We start from the raw sequence: 23,267 nt of genomic DNA, 5'->3' as shown, positions 1-23,267 counted from the left end.
CTATTGTGTATAACATGTAGCTCTGCAGAACCTGCTCTCTTGAGAGCTTCAGCAGATTAAGTCTCAAGCACACTGATCAGGTACACTTTAAGTAGCTATGATTTATGATTTTCAGTTTCTAAATTCAGACACTGTACATTACATTGTCATTTTGTAGACTCAAGAGTCTACAGTGAAACCAATAACTTAAAGAGTTCACTTTTTCTCACTTAGGACAACTGGAGATTTTATCTGGAGATTTCAAGTGGAAGCTTTCGTTATCCGAAGGCAATGAGCAAGGGAGGCTGATTTAGAAGATTGCTGTCAAATTGGTTGAATGGCTAGTTTTGTTCCAGATAAAATTAAACGCTGGTTTGAAGAGCAGTTGAACCTAAGCAAAAAGCAAAATAAAGGAAACACGACTATGTGATAGTGCTGGGGTAGTCACAGCATGCACTTCTGAACCAACAGCTGCGGCTGATGGGACTCCACCACAGGAAAGTTTGCAGCAGTGTATTCACTTTGTCAGTGAAACTGGTAAGTTTCAGTGATGACTGATGTTGAGGCAATGTAATAGCAGAACAATGAAAATTAGGAAAAATTGTTTTCATATGTTATTCAATTCATAGAGAATTCCAGACTCTTCTTTTTACTTTACAATTTTACTTTATAAATACTCACATTCCCAGAAATGTATATTTTTATATTTCAGTAATATTTTACTGTTTCATAACATAATAGAAACAATCTATAAAGGAAATACATATTATAAAACCAAAAGAAGATAATGTATTTTTTTTAATTCCCTATAAATATCCATGTCAACCTAACCTGTTTAGATAGGTTATACGCATATGATCTCTATCACAGGGCAGCTTCTATATAGATTTACGTAAGTGATGAATTTACCAAAAGAGACAATTATTCCTCCTCATAATCTATTTCTGGCTGAAACAGCAAAATCCAGCTCCATCCAGTCTCAGTAATTCTTGCCATGAAGATTAAAAAATGTGGACCTTTGTTTAACATTAAAGATGTTACTAAAATATACCATGGAATAGTTCCAGTAATTGCTATACTAGTATATAAAGATCACATTGAACCTTTCAGGGAGCAGGAGCATGAGAGGCTAGTTCACATGTAAGTAACCTTATTCCCCCTTCCTTCTTGCTATATCCCAAAATTTGTTGTTTCACTGCTTTCTAGGATACTGTCAGTGCTCTGCAAAGAATTATTTCGGTCGTCTGTTCTTGATATGCAACCACATGACTGGTAGGATTTAAATACAGATCATTTGCTTGTACCCAGCTTAACAAATGACCAAATTGCTCTCAGCAATTTCTTGTCATCAGCAATGAAATTAATTGTTCCTCAATTTTTGTGTGAGACCTTTAGTTGCATTAGCCATTTTTTTAAGTTTCTTTGAAATTATTGATAATTCAAACATGGAGATAGAAGAACAGATTTGATAAGAACCTCCCTTTCTTCTAATGTACAGCCATACATCTGTGCTTTGGAAGGCATGATCCAACTCAAAAATTCCCTGTCCATCACTAAAATAAAGCTTTCTCTAAGGCAGAGTGTGACAGCCATTTAGTAGTTCAATCTAATACAATAGGGAAAGTCTGGAGAGAAAAAATACGTACACAAAATCCTTCCTCTCATTAACCTAAAATGTTGCTTTATACCCACTAATTAAAATTTTTGTTAATGGATGGAATATTTCCAGGTTTGTTACATTCATATTATTTTAACATATTTTTATTTTATTCAATAAGTTCAATAGGAAAAATGAAGGATGTGCTTTTTCAGTGGCTCATTTCCCACCACATCTGAAACAAAACTCAGTGAGTAATAGGATAGGCTTTAGATAATGTGATCAGTAAATTATCTGTCAAAACAAATTCTCTTTCAGATGCTTCAAAAAAGCCCCATTTAAATGAATTGCAAAGCTTTCAGTCTTAAATGTTTATTTTTTAAAAAATGCAGTCCAAACTGGATGCTTTGTACAATAGGAAAACTTACATTTCAGTGTCTTGTGACTGGTTATAGAAAAGACACAGATGATTCTTAAATTTTAAGGCAGGAGAACCTTTCTTGTTATAGCACTTTTGAAAATTTCTGTCTATTGACACATCTTTAATGTGATGAGTAACCTTTATTTACAGAAGGGGACACACCAAAAAATTATGGGTTTGGGCACACATAAGAAAGAGAGAATAGGAATCTCTCTTGTATTAAACCCAACAAAGCTCTCACCAGGTCTGAGAAGTGACAAGTAGTGGATGATTCAAGATAAAGCATAAAACCAGTGTAAGTATAAAATATGTGCACCTCTTCTGGTACAGTCACTCATTTGTCGGTAACCATCAGTGAAAAAGACTCTTTGATCTTGAGATTGCCTCTGGACCTATGCTTTCATTGATTCCTGCTAGACCTATCATACATAGATTTCTTAATTCCTCTTTTAGATATCCGTTTGATCTCTATTGGTCCCTGGCAATTGTGACCATAATTTATTTATTTACTATGAATAAGACCTTCTCTTTAATTTGTTTTAAGCCTGTTCCCTAACTTTTTTGCTATGAGATATAAGGAATAAACCTTCCTTGGTTGTGTCATTTCTGCTGTTTGAAATCTTGCATAATCCTATCAGTCATGTCTTTTCCAAAGTAAAAAGTATTTTTAATCTCCATTATTTCTGATTTTACCTATCTTCTACCTCTGAAACTGCCCTAGTTCTGCTGCATCTTTTTAACTGGGATGATCAGAATTAGACACACAAGTTGAGATGTAGACTCACCAGACATCACATAATGAAAAATTTCTGTCATAATGAAAATTTCTGTTCTTTATTACTTTCCTAATATCACCTAAATTCTATTTACCACTTTAACTGCCACTGAACATTGAGCTGATGCTGTCAGAAATCTGCTCATAATGACTATAAGATCTTTCAGAGCTCATTATCATACATCTACAGTAGGGTTATTGTGTTCTTCTCACCAAACACATTATTCTGCATTCATTGACATTGAATTTCATCTTCCATTTAATTTCCATTTACAGAGTTAATATTACAAGATATTCCTGCAGGTCTTCACAGTCAACTGTAGATTTTAGCATACTATTCTAAGCATATCTTTTACCCACACCACTGATGGCATCAAAGGATTCCAGCAGATCTATAAAACAAAATTATGTTGCAAATCACATTCCTTTTGCATAAAGTACAGTGACCTTTTCCAATGTAGCACTATCTAATAGGTCTAACTTTCTCATAGCATTTATTGATAGTCTCAGTTTTGAAGTCACACAGTTATTTTGTCTAGAAATATCTGGACACCTCTTGTCACTCTTCAGTGAAGCTGATTTGATTGACAGATTGCTTACCATAGTCAGTATTTAGCAGTTTAATATTTGAATTTCCTTAGTTCTCGTAGTTAATAAATGTATTGTATTAATGCTTTGCTACAATGTATTCTATTGAATTATTCTGACATCTGACACTTCAATACGAGACAGTTGCTCCCTCCTCCTTCTCCTTCTTTTTGTATTGGTGAATAGAATTAATTTAACTTTTATAGTATGGCCTTGTCATTCTCAAGATCACTCTGTATTTCAGCTGTCTATTAAACTTTATTTCTAGTTGGATTCCTGCTTCTGATGCACTTGAAAAAAGTTTGTTTCCTCAGTAACTTCTATGCAATTAACAACTTGTTCCTTGAAATTTCTTTTGCCTTTTATTATTAGGGGTTTATGTTTAGCAAAATAAATATGAATGGATAAAGTTTGTAGATTATTTCATTTTTTTCTTTTTCTTGGACATTAATTTTGTGAAATTTTTTTTACTTCTAAGAGCTTCTTTTACTTTGTTGTTTCAATACAAGAGGTTCCTTGCTTGAGTGCTTACTTTAATTTTTAGAAGGAATTTTGATAAGCGATATGTATAATAATATATAGTCCGAAGCAGTCTTCATTCTGTCATTAGCATTTTACTCTTCTAGCTGTTCCTTCTCATATCTTTATCTTCCAAATTGCCACATAGCCCAACATGGCATGCATGGAAGAAAAAAAAAAAACAAATGGACACAACATGCAGTGATACTTCCCCAGACTTCAACAATGTCTGGATTTTGGCTTTCACAAACAAGGGTCTTTATCTTTTCAATAGATTTTTCCATGTATTTGTCAAATAGATTTTTAACTTCTGTGCTGCCTCCTTTTCTGTGCCTCAGAACCACAGACATCAGCTTATACTTCCAAGCCGTTCCATTAACAAACACTACAGATGTAGATACTGAGCAGACATACAGTTTTACTTCTTATGAAAAGCAATTTCAGCAAAAAAGCATCATCAAAAGGAACCTTCTGAAGCTTTTAAGGCAATAAAGCAGGATGATTTGGCAGGGTTTCTTTTCTGGTTATTTATTTATTTCATAATCCTTATGATTATTAAATTATCAGTAAATTATCAGTATTAAAGATGTTTGATCTAGTGATTGTGGCACATTCAGTTGTGACTGCAATTTATTCAGTACTGGTTGATGAAGAGAAAGTGTTTGACCATGTAAAACAGGGATAGTTTAATAGGATTGCCACTGAAAGACCTATTAAATCACATTTATCATATCAAAATATTTGATTATTTTGGCTGTTGGAATTATGGGGTCATGAGGAATGTGACAGAAAGATTAAGCTAATGAGGACTGCTTTCTAAGCTCTTCACTTCTATCTAAGTCAGCTCCCCAGATTTTGACACCACAGACATCCAATCATTAGGTTATATTTAACTACACTAACGAGGGAATGTGTTTGCTCAGTTTTCACAATAATACAGCATGTATGTGATATGGTGTTCCTGTTTGATCTAAAACAGAACATATTGTCTGACTTTTCAGCTAAGCCTCTTTCAAAACTCGAGCTGCTGACGCTTACCAACACAGTGTTCAGGCAGCTGCTACTTCTAGAAATCATAGGCTTGATATTCTCACCAAGATAATGAACTATTGTTCTTCAGAGAGGCCACTGTTCACACCCATTCCTACGTAAAGCCATCACAGACCTGGTAGCACCTGTGACAGGACAGCTGACCCAAATCTGAGCAATGAAGTATTTATGCCATATGTGTAACACTCAGTATAAAAGCTTAGAGATCGCAAAGGTCAGAACAAGCTCTCCTGGGGGCTCTGCTTGGGTGTGAGGCTTGTATGACCTGCCAAATTTTGTGCATCTCCCCTCTCTGGGAAGAAGAGGCCCAAAGAGACAACCAGAAGCAACTCTTGAAATTGAATCTTGCTGCATGTTTGGGTCATTGGACTTTATTTTGATCTGGTTTATCTCTTGGCTTGCAGTATTTGAGTTGCAAGCTGCCAAAGCAAAGCTGCTAGCAGAGCAAAAGAAACTGAGTTCCTTCTTCACCTTTGAGTTGAAAATCATGCATTATTCTGCTGGGGTTCAACTTGCATCAGTAAAGGACAGTAGAAACCAGTTCTGTGGAGATATAACAGAATATCTGAAATGTCTGAAGAAATTTGTGGGGAACCACAGGCAGAATTAGAGTCCCTCTGAGAGCTGGGTTTAAAAATTTATCATCAGAACTAGAGTTTTCTGTAAGGATGATGTGCTCAAAAACCATACAGAGGTTGTTTTAACCATAGATTAAGCAAAAAGTTACCTCCATTCTCTCAAAAATGAGAGTGAACCCACAGCTGTGATTAATTCAGCACTTTTTCCATGAAAAATCATCATAGCTGTTTTGTGATTCCAGCAAAAGCCATGTGAGAATACAGGCACTTCTCCTCCCAGCTATCAGGAACCACCTGCCAGGGGAAGCATGGAAAAGACAGAGCCTGAGTTTCCAGTTGTGGACTGAAAATGACTGACTCCTTGTCAGAGCTTGACAAAAATTAACCTGAGGAGAGGTGGGATATTTGGTGTTTTTTTCCCCAAAGCTTCTGGGTTTATTCTCTTTTGTTCTGACTTTTCACCTTTAAAAGACACTCCTTGGTTTGTTGAGGGGTTGCTGGTTTTGTTTTCTGGTGGTTGGTTTGGGTCTTTTTTTTGCCAATGAAAGTGCTTGCTTCAAGGTTATTCAACCATTACTGAGAGACTGTGGTTTATATGGTTGGGAGGATGAGATGAACTGCCCCATGTGCTGCTCCAGAGGTAAAAGCTATGCATAAAATGTTTTAAGTAAGAATGCATTGTGAATGTAACTAACCTTGTAATATATTTCTGCAGGAAACGAAGAAGTGCTTGTTTTCTACAAGCCACCCAAGCAGTTATTCCTTGTGGCCTATTTTGTGTACTAAAGAAAAATGGTTACACTAAGAGTTTTTACAACTCTGCTTTTAACAGCTTTTAGATTTTTCTTTTCATAGTTTAAATAATTAAAAAAAAGTGTTTAAATAGTTTTCATATAGTGCTTAAAAGTTTAAAGGAAAGGAAAATGTTCTTGTTTCAAACTGTAGAGCCTGTACTTTGTGTTTAGGTGTCAATAATGGGGAACATTAATAATTTAGTATATACTAATTATAAAGTATATAAAACTTATGAACTTGGAGGGGTATTTTTCTTTGAACTGACCTAATTGTATAGGAACTTAGAAGCAGCAGAGTAATTTTAAGAAACAGAATGTTAAGACAAAAGGATGTTAAGAATTTGTTCAAAATTGCTCTGTTCAAACTGAATCTGTCTCAGAGTGGCTTGGTTGTTTTACACCATAGGTGGGGTTCACAGTCCAACTACAGGTTGAAGGAAAAAGGTAGCAGGGACAGGAGTATGGTGTCTCTTGTACGTGAAGCACCCAAGTCTTTCTTTTGACTTGGGTTATGATCAGAATATTGGCAAATTTTTTTTTGTCTGGGTTTTCTTTCGAAAAGAATTTTCATAACATAAGGTCCCTGAAGAAAATAGTCTGATAGACTGTCTTAAAATAAATGAGGTTAATGATTGCTGTGACATTAGGGGAAAGGACTTTTCAGTCTACTCAAACAAGCTTGTGACATTTTGTGATAAAGTCACTTACTTTTTGTAGCAGGTCCTATCATACAGGGACCAAGTCCAGGACTCTGCACAAATTCCTAGAGCTACGCTTTGAACAGAAGAATCACTTCGGAGGAAGCTCGGGAGAAATCCTATATGCTTTTGCCCAGACAATGAATTTGAGCCCATAATAGGGGACATCAGGATGTCTTCTACTCTTAGTTATCATGACAATTCCTCTTCTTGGCCTGGATACAGAGTCTGATAGCTTTGCTCTTTTGAACCGGGAAGCATAATAGGTGCCCAAATACCTATTAAGTACCTATTATGTACCCATTAGCTACAATAATAGCCTATCTGAATATGGCCTTAATTGCTTCTATGTAAATGCTCCAGAAATTTGTGTGTTAACAACAATAAAGACTTCCACTGCTGGAAGAAAACCTATGAACAAAGTCACAGCTTCTTGATAATGGGCCATTATCCATTAACTGTATGCATACAAAAAGACATCTCTTCTGTAAAATGGCCTTACATAGGACTACAGCTGAGTGATGATATTTCCTGTAACAAGTTAGTTTTGTCTAATTAAACTGAGGCAGCAATTTGCAAAGGCCAGGAGGGCAGCAAGGAAAAAAATCTGAAGGGCCAAAGATGAGTCAGGTGCTGGGGAGATGCCTGTAAAATAAGGTATGAAGATCTGAGGGGTTCTCTGGTCAGGGAGGAAACCTGCAGGAATTGGCCAAAGCACAGTAAAGGATTCATAAGAAAGTACATTCAAAAGTCTGAACAGGAAATTGAGAACAGAGCATCTGTAATGTAGGGCCGAGTCCAACTTCATCCATTTGTCTGCAATAGAGACTATATATTGTCATTCCTCTGTGGTGTTCTTGTCATTTCCCTGCTGAAGAAAGAGACTGCCAAGGGCAAAGGACAGCCTTTTCACTGGATATGAAGGAAATAATGTTTTCTTTTTATGTAGTTAACATTACTCAAGCCCGTGTCCAACTCCTTGAAATTCTATCTTCACAGTATCCAAAATCACTTAGTAAAAATTCAGATCTTTTGCATGGAGAAGTTGAACCCTCTCTTAATTTCTGTAACAACAGAGGAATGATCTGCCAAGCTGAAGGCCAAGGAAAGAGACCCCAAGCTTCACACAAATTTTCCTACGCAAAGAAGCTGCAGCATTTCTGTAAGAGTTTGAAATGTATTGGAAGTAGAAGAGGTCCGGAGAGGTTTCCCTCCTCATTTTGATTCTCTCATTGATGTGGCGAACCAATGGGAAAATGCTGTTATACATGAGGAATGCAAGAGTTATCACAAGCGCTGTGATACAGAATTCCAGCAAGCCTTCTGGCATTTTTATTGTTTGGAATGAATATAAAGCCATGAGGACATTTGAATGAGATAAAGGGTATTCTGAAACTTCCTCTGTTCAGGTAATAATCAGCTTTCTGTGTCATCATATGTGTATTGTCAACCAGTTTACTTATCCTGGCAAATCCCAGTGCTACATTTTGGCTTTTCTATGAAATTGATTGTTCTGATCTTTCATCTAGGTGCTCCAAATGACAAGAAATAATTCAATATACATGTGCTGTGAGACTGACAAGCATTACTTCTTTTTTACTTTTGACCAGTATCTAATGAGATTTTTTTCTCTTACTGAAAAATTAAAATCATCTTCAATTAAAAATGCCACAATTTGAATACCTTTGATGACAGTGAGGTTAAAGTACATTATTTCTGGCAGCTTTAATTACAAAGTCATGAGTCCAGCATGTGTGAATAATACAGTCAAAGTAACAGACTATTTGCTAGTAACAATGATTTAATGTTTGCCACTTGTTGGCTTAATTTTGTTTGCGTTTATGCAGAAAGAACTACTGCATCTTTTGCTAACTGCATAAATAAATACATCAACTTCCGTCTCTTGTTTGCATAGTATCTCTACAATGGAGCCCTTAATGTATTTCTGTGCTGCTGTCCAACTTCTGGCACGCAGGTTGAATCTATCCCCTAAATGACTCATCACATTATAAAGTTTGTTTGTTCTTTGGTTTGTTCTTAGCAGCTTGCTATAATAAAATCTGGCTATAATTGTCAAAAAAGTTTAACAGTCCTGTTTTATATCTCCCTTATGCTAGCCAACTTACAGTGAGCTTCAGAGTGAATGCAGGGTTACCTAGTCATTGGAAGGGTTAAGAAAAAATTCCTAAGGTAATCTTTTGTTTTGGCATTCTTACATAAAAACCTAAAACTGAAATTTAAAAAAAAAAATCCGCATGTAAATAAATACCTCCTTTTTGTTAATTTCAGACAGCTGAGATGCAAAGGTGCAGATAAGGAATATGTACAGGAGCTTTTCTCTTGGCAGCATTCCCCTAAAGGGTAAAGAATGACCTGCCAGGGTAGGTAAAGGATGTATTATATTGAATTACCACTGCTGTTCTTCCTAGGGGAATAAAGTTTAGAAAAATACTAAGATATTGATGCATACCTTTTCATGATCAGGATATCTTCTAAATTAATTTATTCCAGATGAGGAAAGTTTGCATTTCATATTTCAAAAGCTTATATTTGTATTTTTAAAATGTAATAATTGTATACATGCCTGTAATCTAGCACGGTTTACTCTTGACTTTAAAAATAAATGTGTGCAAAACTGAACTGTTTTCTTTATTCAATCGCTGATGTAATGAAATACTGCGCTGAAAATAAATTACATGGAATTGAATGTGGCACATTTCTAAAATATTTTATGTATTTATACAGCCAACAACTGGTATAGATCATTCAGATTTTGTAAGTCTTTTTACCCATATGTAACTGTTACGGCTCAGACTGAAGTAACAATGGGCAAAGCTGGTGCGTACACTAATCATGGTGAGTTCAAGATTAATTTAAAAAAATCTGTTAAAGCCTAATTTCTGTTGGGTAATTCAAATTCAGTTCCTAGGTTGGATAATGCTGTGAAAGGCTGGCCAGAGGCAGAGTAACGAGAATGGAAACTGAGTGAAGATCTTAAACACAGCAGCAGTGCATACAGTTTAGACCAAGAGGCAAAAAAAATAGTCTGAGAACATCACAAACTGAGAGGGGAGAGAGGCTTAGGAAAAAAAAAAAGGAGACTTAGGAACTCTAATCAGGCAAACTGCCCTAAGCTCTCTGTGTTCAGGGAAACGAAGAAATCATACCTATCAGATGATGCTAAGGATAACAATGGGTAACAGTATCTTAAAATCAAACTAATTCAGACATTTTTATCTTTGACATCAACAGATAGTTTTTGCATTACTTGGGGAGGAAAAAAGACCCTAAGACTTTGTAATTCAGAAACATCTCTGGGTAGTTTTTTTTCCCCTCACATCCAAAATTTTAGCTGAACAATCAATTTTGAGTCCTGGAAGCCACCTAGCCTCCTAGCAAGAACAAAGCATCCAGCACCTCCTGCTTCCAAGAGCCACATAGCTTCTGCTCACTCTGCCTGGGTGCCCCTGCCCCAGGAAGCACTGCAGGGCAACAAGGATACAGCCGGCATATGCCACTACTGCAGCTGCTGGGGCTTCTCAGGCCACGGGGGAGTTTCCTTTGCTTCCAGCTGTTTTGGGAGCTGAAAGAGGATGAAGGGGTGGCACCGCTTCCCTGGTCTATCAGGAGGTGATGGAAGAGGCTACATTAATTGGATCATAGAGGTGGTGGTAGGGGTTTGCCATGCTGCCCGATGCTGTGCAGGTATGGGGGAGCGTGGTAGCTCTCGGCATGGATCCAGCCAGCCCTGGTTGTCTGAGGCAGAGACAGCGCCTGTGAGACTTGGAGATGTTTTCTTGAATCAAAGGGAAGGTTTCCATAGAAACTTCTCTTTTATTTTAAACAGATTTAAAAGAGAAATTTAGCAAACTATAAAATCAAGCTTCCAGAGCCCAATTTAAGCTATTCCTTATTGATTGCCTTACAAATGAACATAAAAGCCTGCAGCCTGGAACTGACAACAAGTGACAGGCTTCTGCCAACTCCCTTGTTCACTCTATCAGTGCATAACCTCTATTAGGTGGTAGTGACAGTGACACACGCTTTCTAGCACCCTCCATTTTATAAAGGGAGCTTTCTTAGGCTGTCTCATCTAAAGGCTCTTTGTTTGTTAATGAAAACACATCTCTTGGACTTAAAATGCAATGCAGATACCACCCTTATTCTAAACACTCCCTAGTTTAAATTCAGTTATTTATAAACAAGCACAGCAGATGCAAAATGGCTACTTCACTGCTATACTACATTTCCCAGAATACCAAAATGCAGGAGTGAGTGCCAACAGTCCTCTACCAGCTGAAGGTATGGAGACAGTATTCCTCCATTGCAAGGGTTTACAGCAGGGCAGAGGGCATCTGGAGGAGGCAATTAAATCACCATCTTGGACACAAGCAAACATACAGTTTACTTCAACAGAAGCATAATGAGCTATCTCTTTGACAATCATTCAATTTTGCAGTTAGTCATTTTAAAGCCATATCCAATTGTGCTCCCCATCATAGTTCCTCAAGAAACTTCTTTAATAAGAGTAAGGTAAAAGTAGTGACCTTAAAAATATCCTTGTCAGGCTTTTAAGCGTTGTTTACTCCAATCAAAATGAAACAAGTTTGTTCATCCAGACTAACCACAAAACCTCCCATGCTGTTTCAGAGAAGCATTATACACTGGTAGTGCCCTGTATGTTCCTCTAAGTGCATCACTGCCATTTCATTCCACCCCATTCAAGGCACTGCCCTCTTTACCGACTTCATACAAAGATGCTTAAATTTTCATTAAAGAACAAGTATCTGTGATCCAAAATGATGGACTAATCCTTTAGGGATGACAGCCATGGTCACGTAATCCTTCAGTGACCCAGCAGAAAGGTGGTTTTGCATTTCTTCTTTTTTTTCCAGTGGAAAATTAGGAAACACCACATACTCAATCAAAGAGGGGCAGCTTTTGATCCTGGAAAGCCCAATACATAGGAGGTTAGCACATTTGCCCGTATAGTACTGGTTTGCATCTAGCCTGACAGAAGAGGATGCTGAATTTGAGTCTTCCTAGAGTAGTGCACTGCTCAGTAGGCTGAAAAGGCAGATGGCACAACCTCTCAGCTGCAGAGAAGGAGTGAAGGATGGAATTGCCAGTACAGCCAGTTCTTTGTAATTTGGCACCACTATGCTTCTGCTGCTTTCTTTCCTTCATCTTGTGAAAGGACCCTGAAAATTGGAAATATTCCCACTTTTAGCAAGAATAAAACAAGATACTGATCTGAACATTTATTTTTCTTCCACTTTATTTTAAAGCTGGACTTCTACCCTAAAAGTCTGCTGCCAGGTTTCTGATGTGAGAATGGGTAGAAATTGAAAGACAAGGTAGCAGCAGTGTAAAGGAGGCTCTGGTGGCATAAGCTACCTGTGCATTCCTGTTCAGGAGCAATTATCTTACCTGTCTATCCTGAAAACAGCCAAATGGTTTTAACAGCTCAGAAAGGAACTGTGCAATTCAAACTGCTGTTCTTCTGCCTTTTGTCCTGTGTGAGCTTAAATCTAGATTCCAAGTTATAAAATATAGAACAGTTTGGAAATCAGATACGCTGACTCACTGTGAATTGTTATGAGTAACTTAATAGCTTAGTCACCTAACACAGAGATACATTTGCAAAAATATTGAAAGCTGGGAGGAGGAATTAGGTGTAACAGAAAACAAATAAAATGCTCTTGTGTTTTTCTCAGATGAGTGTTTTGATTTTCACTTGATATCTGACAATTGTTAGAAAAGTATTGCCTCAAATATTGAAAAATACTAATGATACAGAAAAACCTTTTTTTAATTTCCACCTTGAAATGGAAGAAGACACTCTAAAAAAAGAACTAATTTCTCACATTTCAGTTACATCTGTCATGATTACAATCTAAACTTACTGAGAGAGATAATATCTTTTACAAAGAGTAAAAATTAATTTTTCTTACTTTTATCCATTTGTTTTAAAGTTAAGAGTCCATAGGAAGTGGACATGTGACAGTTATGATCAAAGATCTCTTCATAGTCTTAGTGCCAATCAGCATATATCTAAAGAAATTGTTGTTTTCTGGTTTTGTTTCTTAACCTTCAACTATTAGCAGGATATTACTTTTTCTTGTTCGTAGTGGACATCTCTGTACTTTACCAATTCCTCACCGACTTAAGTACGAGCACATTTCATCATTAGCTTATGCCCAGGAATCCTAGCTATGTATGAGATCTTGTGTTCACAGGCATTGCCGTAGAAGACATATGCGTATTATATATAAAAATAACTCCCTTACATGTTTTCTCTCCATCTGTAGTTACACGAAAAAAGATAAGCAATTTATCTTCATATAGGTTATCTTTAGATGCTTAACATTTATACTCAAGCGAACTTATTGAAAGGCACATTCTACCAGCGCAAACAGGAAAAAAGAAAAGATATTAAGCCACTCAGATGCTGCTGGCTGGCCACCTCCTGGGGTGATGATAAAAGACAGGCTGGAGACAGCTCTTACAGTTACCAAAAAGGTCAACATTTCAGAATAAAACACATGGAAGCACTGATATTGGTACAAATATTTAAAGTAGTTCTAGTGAGTACCTTTAGTGTTTCAGGTGGAGGAATTCCTGAAGGTGCCGTGCATTCATGTTGTGTAAATATCAAAGAGGATCATTTCACATTTGCTTGTAATACATTTCAGTATCTAAACTTGCATGAAGTCGGAGATTATTTCAGAGCACTGAATTACTACTTTTGTAGCAATTGAGCATGTATTACTACTGTTATTATTAGTTTACTTAATTGTTCTGAAAAATGGAAAAATATATTCCTGAATTTATATTGCTGAATTTGAATATGATGCAATGAAAAGGAGTAGAAAAAACCATGTGATTTGGATACATAGTTCAGACAAGATCACATGCTGCACTGTAAAAGGATTTAGTTTGATTGTTGTTTTAGAGGTTTTGTCCCTTACACAAAAACGATCCTTTGGAAATGTCTCATAATTTTGTTTCTTGCAAATCCTACCCCCACCGAGATTCCTTACACAAAGAGGCAAGATAATCCTGTGGAAAAGAAGTGAGAAAAAGTAGGCTAGGATTATGGAGAAATATTAGCAGCAGTAGAGAAGCTAGTAGTACAGTTAACATTCTGTCATTCCTGGATTTAACTTTCACTATCAAGCTTGTACTATCTTCTTTAAAAAGTGAACAACTACTACTATCAGTCTTTGTTGTCAGAGATAACCCTATGTACACACTCTATATATTACGAGCTGAATGAATGGCTCATAAAAAGCAGATAAAAGAATAGATGATAATAATTTATTTAAACATAGCCTTCTTGAAAAGGTTAACTCATCATGTTTAATCTTCGGTCATAAATTCCCTATTTTTATAATCAGCATTATTGACTATCTGCTTTTCCTTTTATTGGATAGGAAAGAACACAATAAGTATTAAAAATAGCTTAAAAATAAGCCTTTTTTTCTATTTGTGGAAAGTGCTGCCTTCACAATTATGGAGTAAGTTCTTAACATATATGAAGACATTGCAGTTTTGCTCTTTCTGCCACCTAAAATTCCTTTATTTCTGCATGTTAATTCAACCTATTCAAGCCTTGACTCTATAAAACTGAAATATGATGTGAACAAATTTCAGGCTTCTATTAAATTTGATATTTATTAAGTGCTCCTGAACTGTCCTGGCATCTTATTTGCCTTTAATTTATCTGTAAGACAGAACTTTTGATCGTTAAGATTTTATATCATTTGAGTACAAAAGAGGGAAATACTGAAATGGACTGTACTGGTCAATCATAACTTGTATATGCTGCTTTTCTGGGAGACCATACTCTTCTGTGCAATTAGGTATACAGTGGTAGTAATGTTCAGTTTTGTAGTTTTCATGTGCTTATTAGTGCATTCTACATAAGTCTCTAAGTAGTCGTCAATAGTTATTTATTAGGAGTAGGTTGGATTTGAGCTGGTGGCCTGAGAAAGCAGTCTGCAGTGAACTAAAACCCTCAGAACAACTCAGTCACCATTTGTTCAAGGTTTACTGAATGTTAGTCACAAATTGAGATGAATATGGGAATCTTCATCTGTCTCAAGATGTTCAAGAAATTCTCAGTGTGTGCATGAACCTGAGAGGAATGGTGAAACTGCAGAGCATTTTGTAATGAAACTTGAAGAGTAATGCCTCACAGAGATTAAGCAAAAATGGCTTACTTCCAGACTTCATTTCTTAGAACAAAAGGTATCTCCCTCCAGCACTAAGACTTGATTATGCCCTCAGATATGCACAGCACTGAAAAGAGGAATAATTTGTGCATTGGAAGGGCTAGCAGCAGCATCCATGATGAACTGTTTTTCCTTAGGGACACTGTCTTCCAAAAAGTGGTGCATTGTGCAAGATATGTGCAGTACTTCTGCACTTAAATATTTCCCCAGATGAGGTTAAGTTTGATCAATGTTGATTCCTACGTTTAAGTTTTTAAATGCTATATAAGACGTATGGAATTTTTGCTCCATACCTCATTCTGTATGTAAAGAAAAAGAAAATGCCCAAGATTTCTGTATGTGATTCTCTGATAACACCATTTCAGCAAACTCAAAGTTCAACTACTAAGTTCCAGCAGTATGCTGGAATACATAACTAGCAGTAACTTAGACCCATAACCTAATATATGCAAAAAGAAATAAGCTTTTTATTGTCTGTATTACCCAAAAAGATATGGTTCTGTCTGCTGTTTGACAGGAGTACAGGATGTGCCTTGCTGCATTCATTCCAGCAATAGACACGCTGGAAACAGAACCAGATTCATACATTCTCTAATACAATTGACATACTGTTGTTTACAAGTTGTATTGATAAAAGTAGACCTGTTGAAAGTATTAAAATAGATATAATAGCATATATGTGTACTTAAAGAGTATATAATGGGAATTTAATATATAAGTGTAGCAAGTATATCAATTTCATATTAAAAATTTGTAGCAAGACGTTTTTTGAGCATTGGCACCTAACAATGCCTGGCTTTCATTAGAATTGTCTTATGGTTGATTGATATTTTAATTGAATTATATTAAGGTTGCAACATCCGATCACCCCTAATTAGATAGTGGAGATTCAACTGGGGAGATAAATGTAACTGCAAAAAAAAGCTTTTTATCAAAGACTGTTCATTGACAGACACAAGAGGACCAGCAAGGGACACTAAGTTTGACTGAGAAGGGACTGCTCTCATGTCTGATAAATGCACAGTTGTGACTAAAATTTTTCAAACTTACTGTTTCCCTGTATAATTCTGAATACCTAGTAAGGTACACTGACCTTACCCTGCAGTCATTCCTTTAGTGAAGGTATTAGCACAATCCTTACTCTCTTGAGTTCAAAGTTGATTATTTTCACAAATACATGGAAGGTTCTATTTAAGATGTCTATTAATGCAGGTTGACGTCAGTCATTAGGGTCAAAGGTTACTAATGGGACTCAGACAGATGTCTATGCACACATACATGCACACAGTTAATAACACAATCTCAAAGCATACAAATTCCATACCCTCAGAAATCTGACTTACAAATATGTCCAGATTGCAAACACATAGGATTTGGATATTTCTTGGTATTAGTTTAGAACAGCTGTAGTTACAATTGTAAGACTGTTATATTTGCATTCAGAGCTGAAATCTATCATGATTACGTGAGAAAGTATACTCCTCACTCAGAGGTATTACTAATATTTGTGTATTAAATATTAATGTATACATGTATCTTTGCATGGCACTTTCTAGATATTAAAAAGAAAAGGTCTCTGTCCTCAAGAGCTTACAGTCTAAATACCATTGTTGTAGAAAGCATTTACCTACTGATGAAACTCTGAAACTATTTATTTCCTATGGAAATGACCAACTTCTCTAAGCAGTGTACTAGAAAATGAAAGTGGGATTTTTTTTCCTGACTCCTAACATTTATTTTAATTATAGCTAAAGGTTTACACAGTTTTCAACCTAATTTTCTATTTGTGTGTTTACTCATTAAAATGCTCACATTACTTGTAAGTTAGAGATCAGTAAATAATTTTGCTAGAAAGCTTTGTTGTTCAGGAATCCATATGCAATAAAAAGAATTATGCATGTGGATTAAGCATTATTAGAATGCCTCAAATTCTTTGAGTTATAGAAATGAGTTGGAAGAGTGAACAGTGTTTCCCTTTTGAATATCCAAACTGGTAGGCTGCGCTGTGGATTACTATACGGTAATACGTTGCAGACTCATTCATTCATAAACTTACACAGATGGCTAAGTATAATTTCCTTCATCCTACAGTTGAGGAAACTTAAGCAATAGGGGAAGTGAGTTATTGAATCCTAGAAGGTCACAGAGCAGGTCTTTGACAGAACAAAAGTAGTATTCCTAACTATGTAATCTCTCAGCTAGACTATTCTATGCATAAATTTGATCTCTTGGAGCAATTTGGTAGAAAATGCATCTTTTCATGACAAAGAACCTTATTTTTGCCCTTGCTAAAAAAATGAATCCCTTATTGTCATCATCTTGCACTTTCTCTGAATATCATATTGCTTACCGCGTGAATTTAATTGGTGAACTAGTCATTATAATGAATTTTTCCAACAAGTACTATTTTTATTGTACAATTTCTAACACTAGGGAACTATAAATTTGACAGGCAGTATTCAAATCTCAAATCCAAAGACTGAACACAATCTTAAATAGTTGTATTAGAAAGCTAAAAACTACTTCCCCTGTATTAGCTTTCAAATAGGCCTTATACCAGAGTCTTTCCATGTAACTTTGCAAGTAGTTAGCAGTAGAGTCTTTGGAAAATAATAAAGGAACAACACAGACATGGAGAAAAAGCAGAAGAGTTATTTGGATTGGGTGGAATGATGGGAAAATCAAGCCCAAAGGTTTTGGGAAGGCAACACCTGACCCTTCTAGGCCTAATTCATGTTAAACTACTTCATCTCTTAAGATTTTCCTATTATTAATTCAATCTAAAGATCGCTTTTATTTCTCCAGCCTTCCTATATGCCTTCAGATTTTATTAATACATTTGAAAGATCTATATATAGCCTTTTCTAGGATGACATAGAATGGTGGCCTAGAAAGAATAACCTGAATCACAAGTTAAAGACCAACAGAGTATAGTGCTGCAACTATATTCATTTGTATTCATATCATAGTAATTCCAAGTCAATGCAAACTGAGAGCACTATTCACAATGTATCTTTAAATATCCCATTTCTTTGTTAAGATAAAATTATTTCTGCAGTGAAGAGAAGAATGCTTGTGATGAGTCTTAGACATTTTCGTTACCGATATATTTATTTGCTCACGTGATAAAGCTAAATATAACAGTGCATGGGAAAGATTTCTTTGCTCTCTGCTCTGTTTTCTTGTTATAGTGTTAAGGTTTTTCCTTATTCTTATAAGCTCATAAGCCCCAGGGCACAACAAAGGCTTTTGGGCCTCTCTGCACCTTAGAAGCTTTTGCCAAGTTAAGGAAAATCATGCTTTCTGGCTTGTGATGGGTTCTGATGCATGGATTGGTATTTTATGGAGTGCAGCCCAAAAGTCTCCAATTTTACGTTACTAAGAGATCAATATAATGTAACATACATATACCTATGTTAGCCTGACATCCACTATTAAAAAGAAATAAAATCACAAATTGTGGAGCAGTGCAAAAAAAACAGTTTCGGGCATAAAAATTTCCCTTACAACTTGAGAAAAATGTAGGCATTCTGTTTAAGAACTATATTAGTATTCCCATGTACTCATCTTTGATGCTGAAGTCTGTATCCCTACCCTCAAATGTTGAGTTTGTGAGTTTGGTTTTGGAGGGGTTTTTTTTGTTTGTTTTTAAACAGAAAATGCCTATGAAATGTATCAAAGGAGCTGTATTGGCTTTTGAATTACCCCTCCCTTCTTACCTGTGGCTTCCCTATGAAAGATTCCATCATTTTCCATGGTTTCATTATGATTGACATCTTTTTTTCACATGTATATGTGTAACTCTGCCTTGAGTTCAATCGTATCTGTATTAAGCTACTGAGCATGCAGTTTCAGATTTAGCCATCTAACTTCAGGAATTCCCTATACAGTCAGAAGCAACAGTGACTTCCAGAGATGATTCGGACCTTTTGAAATAAGTCACCCTTTGGAACTGTTTATCTTCCTGAACAGCTATACTGAAAGCCTAAAACAACCCAGTAAATTATCTGTGCCTAGAGAAGATAAACCCACCCAAGAACGTACTCTAGGCAACCTTTTATTGGAAACTCCTCAGTCAAAGTTTCTTTCAAAGATGAGATCAATGTGCTGCCAAAAGGCAAAAGCACTCTGTGCTATGTTGTTTGGGATGTATACCCATCTCTGCGTGTCTTGAAAGATGAAGAAATAATGATAGCTATCTAGCACTGGAACTACTGTGCCTGTTCAAAAAACATGATTTGTTGCTGCAAAGCTGTACCTTCTCAATGCTCCCAGCGCTGACGCCTACATTAGCTCCCTGTATTAACTTCCTAAACCTTACAATTATAAAAATGTTTTTGCAGACTTTATTTAGGAAAATATGCTCCCCTGTTTTTTGCATGCTGTCTTGAGTGACTGCAGAATTTATTTTTTTTTAAGTCCTGGAGGCAACTTTTCCAGACTGGGCAAAATTCTGCTCAGACCTGGACAACCGTTGCAAAGTTCTGTGTGCGTTCTCTATCCTGCTCTTATACTTCAGAGTCAACTCCACAACAAAAATGTTCAAGAATCTACAGAAAAGCAAGTCTTTTTAGCCTTAATAAAAGGAAAAAAAAACACCAACCGCCAAACAATTGAGATGACTAAATACCAAAAGAAACCCCGAACTTGACCTTAATCTAAGTCAAGTACTTCAAAGTTAAACATTCATTTTTTAAAGTTGTATATTCTTCCGGGATTCTTCTCTCATACAGTCTTTAATTATGTCTTGACAATAAATCTTTAATTATATCCTATATATAATCCTTAATTATGCTCACCAGGAATGTCTGACATAGGAAGAGTGGGGTACAGGAAAGATACAGGACTAAGCAGTCAATGATTTTTTCATACTGATTTTTTAGGGGAAAAAGAGAAAAACTGGAAGGCTTAGCAGATGAATGAATGAAATGAATACATTAATAAAACTAATATAGTAGCTAGAGCAGTTGGATATACAGAAAATTTACCCAAACCCAGAATTATTTCATTGGCCTGCCACATGTTGACCAGCTGAGCAAAGGGTGTAAGGTCAGAGACTTTGTGACTTTGCAGACTGCTGCTTTCTTCATGTTCTTTATTTCCAGACACTCACTTGCAAGCACTAGTCTTGAGGCTAATTTTCAGAGCTCAGACTCTGATTTGCTTAAAGATTTGCTGGTTGCTCTTTGGACCTAGCCTCTTAGCTTGGCTTCAGTTTTTCTCCTGAAATCATAATACTTACGCTTATAGTAAAACTTTGTGTTGACACTTATGCAGAATACAGTTGTTGACAGTGCTGAATAAAACACATAGCCCTCTAAGGAAAATAATAATTCCACACTGTATATGACTAAGACACAGGGCCATACATGAATAATAAGGATGAAAATGTCAGCCCTGTCTTCTGAAGGAGGGCCCTGCAGTGAGAAAAGAGATGTCTGTCTTACAGATTAAACACAAGATAAAAATTTAACTAAGATATTTTAAACAACTAGAAGTTTGGTATTAATTAACTTTGGAGTGCCTGCCTTAGCAACAAAACCGTGATTAAAGTCACTTGTTAGAGTTTATTACCTATGAAGAGTATTTTAAAGTATCATTCAGGCAACTGTCAAAATCAATTTGTTTTGCCTTGTTTCCCAAGGAAATTAGACTTATATGATTACCCTGTCAATTTTCCTTGCCTCTTCCCTGAACTCCTGACCAATAACAAAACCCAGCTGAGGATTCTCCACTGTATCACATCCTCACACATCCTCTGCCGATGTGAAAACAAACTGAGGAGTACCCTGTCCAAGAAAGTCTGTGGCAGCAATGAGACAGAAGAAGGTCACAGTGCTGCAGGCCGTCTGTTTTTATAAAGCTGCATTTTGTGTAGCTACTTGTTGGTCTAGTAAGCATTATGCCAACAGGTGTGAATGTCTGGAGAGGCTCAAGGGTCTTCTGGTTATCCAGTGCCAATGGCCAGGGCACCAAGGTGCTCCCATACTACATTCCCTAGTTGGTGTCGCACACTGGGACAGTATTGGACTGTTCCAGGACTGCATATTGACACATTTGGGGAGGCTTATTAAGTTCTTTCTGAAAGATGTTTTTCTTCAGCATGGGCTCTTACAGAAGTGGCTCCAGGTTTTTAATTTGGGGAGTGGGTGGGGTAGGGTGGTATTTTTCTGTCATGGAAAAACACTCTTCTTAATTTCTATAGGTCCTACAGCAGCTTGATTTAGTGTCCACTTTGGCAGTCTTTTATTCGAATGTGAGTCTGTTGGCTCACATGGGAATGCCAGACCAAGTTGTTAATCTTTACAAATTGCAATTCTAGATTAATGATAATAATATTTACAGTGCATTCACAATGAACCTGGAAGTCATGTACAATTTGTGCCGAGAGGAGAAATGTCATTTGCCTGTGTCTGCCTTGCATCTGTCCAGTTTTCCAGAAGATGAGGGCTAGATTCAGTCTTCAGAAATGGCTATGACTGGCCATCACCCAGGGCTAGAGCTTATATTAACCTTGAAGTGCTGGAAGCTGAAAACAAGTCTTTATTGAACTGGAAACAGAGTATGCACTTTGAGCTATTAGATCCGTCTACTTACATCAAATTATCAGGAATATCAATTCTATTTAAAGTAGTGTAGAAAGCAGATGATAGTACTAGAAAGTGATAGTTCTTCATGCCATTCATACAGTTAATAAATAAGGTCCCCAAAAGACTGATAGCAGGAAACAAAAAAATCACAGCCTTGTTCTCCAAAACTGCAAGTGACAGCTTTATGATAAAGGACCATGATAATATCAGGATCTCGGTGAGGAGGAATTTGAATTTTTAAAGCTAATTTTGATTCTCTTCGAAGTGATGTGAGAGCTGCAAGACAGTGAATCCTTTGGAAAAGGAGATTAGTAAAGTAACACCCTGAGAGAGACTCAGACTTAATCCGTGTGCCATCAGAAATGCTGCTCCACCAAAGCTTCCACAAGAACAGTTGAAAACCATGCACCTCAGGCCTAAGATTGAAGAGTTTCCTGTTATTAATTTAGATACATCTGCAGATATAAATGTATATATGTGGGTCTGTGTTGTTTTTTTCTTTTTTCTACAGAGACCTGTCATAAAGTCATTGAATCACCAGGTTGGAAAAGACCTCTTGGATCATCGAGTCCAACCATTCACAGAATCACAGAATCACAAGGTTGGAAAGGACCCATTGGATCATCGAGTCCAACCGTTCCTAACACTCCCTAAACCATGTCCCTCAGCACTTCATCCACCCGTTCCTTAAACACCTCCAGGGAAGGCGACTCGACCACCTCCCTGGGCAGCCTGTTCCAGTACCCAATGACTCTTACTGTGAAGAATTTTTTTCTGATATCCAACCTGAACCTCCCCTGACGGAGCTTCAGGCCATTCCCTATTGTCCTGTCCTCTGTCACTAGGGAGAAGAGGCCAGCTCCCTCCTCTCCACAACCTCCTTTTAGGTAGTTGTAGAGAGTAATAAGGTCTCCCCTCAGCCTCCTCTTCTCCAGGCTAAACAACCCCAGCTCTCTCAGCCGCTCCTCATACGACTTGTTCTCCAGCCCCCTCACCAGCTTCGCTGCTCTTCTCTGGACACGCTGCAGAGCCTCAACATCCTTCTTGTGGTGAGGGGTCCAGAACTGAACACAGTATTCGAGGTGCGGTCTCACCAGTGCCGAGTACAGAGGGAGAATAACCTCCCTGGACCTGCTGGTGACCCCATTTCTGACACAAGCCAAGATGCCGTTGGCCTTCTTGGCCACCTGGGCACACTGCTGGCTCATGTTCAGTCGGCTGTCAACCAACAGCCCCAGGTCCTTCTCTTCCGTGCAGCTTTGTAGCCGGACTTCTAGTCTGTAGCACTGCATAGGGTTGTTGTGTCCCAAGTGCAGGACCCGGCATTTGGCATTGTTGAACCTCATCCCATTGGTCTCATCCCAGCGGTCCAGCCTGTTCAGATCCCCTTGCAAGAGCCTCCCTACCCTCCAGCAGATCCACCCCCTCTCAGCTCAGTGTT

The sequence above is a fragment of the Cuculus canorus genome, chromosome 4 (genome assembly GCF_017976375.1).
Source record: "Cuculus canorus isolate bCucCan1 chromosome 4, bCucCan1.pri, whole genome shotgun sequence".
Taxonomy (NCBI): domain Eukaryota; kingdom Metazoa; phylum Chordata; class Aves; order Cuculiformes; family Cuculidae; genus Cuculus; species Cuculus canorus.
This window is presented reverse-complemented; position numbering follows the sequence as displayed.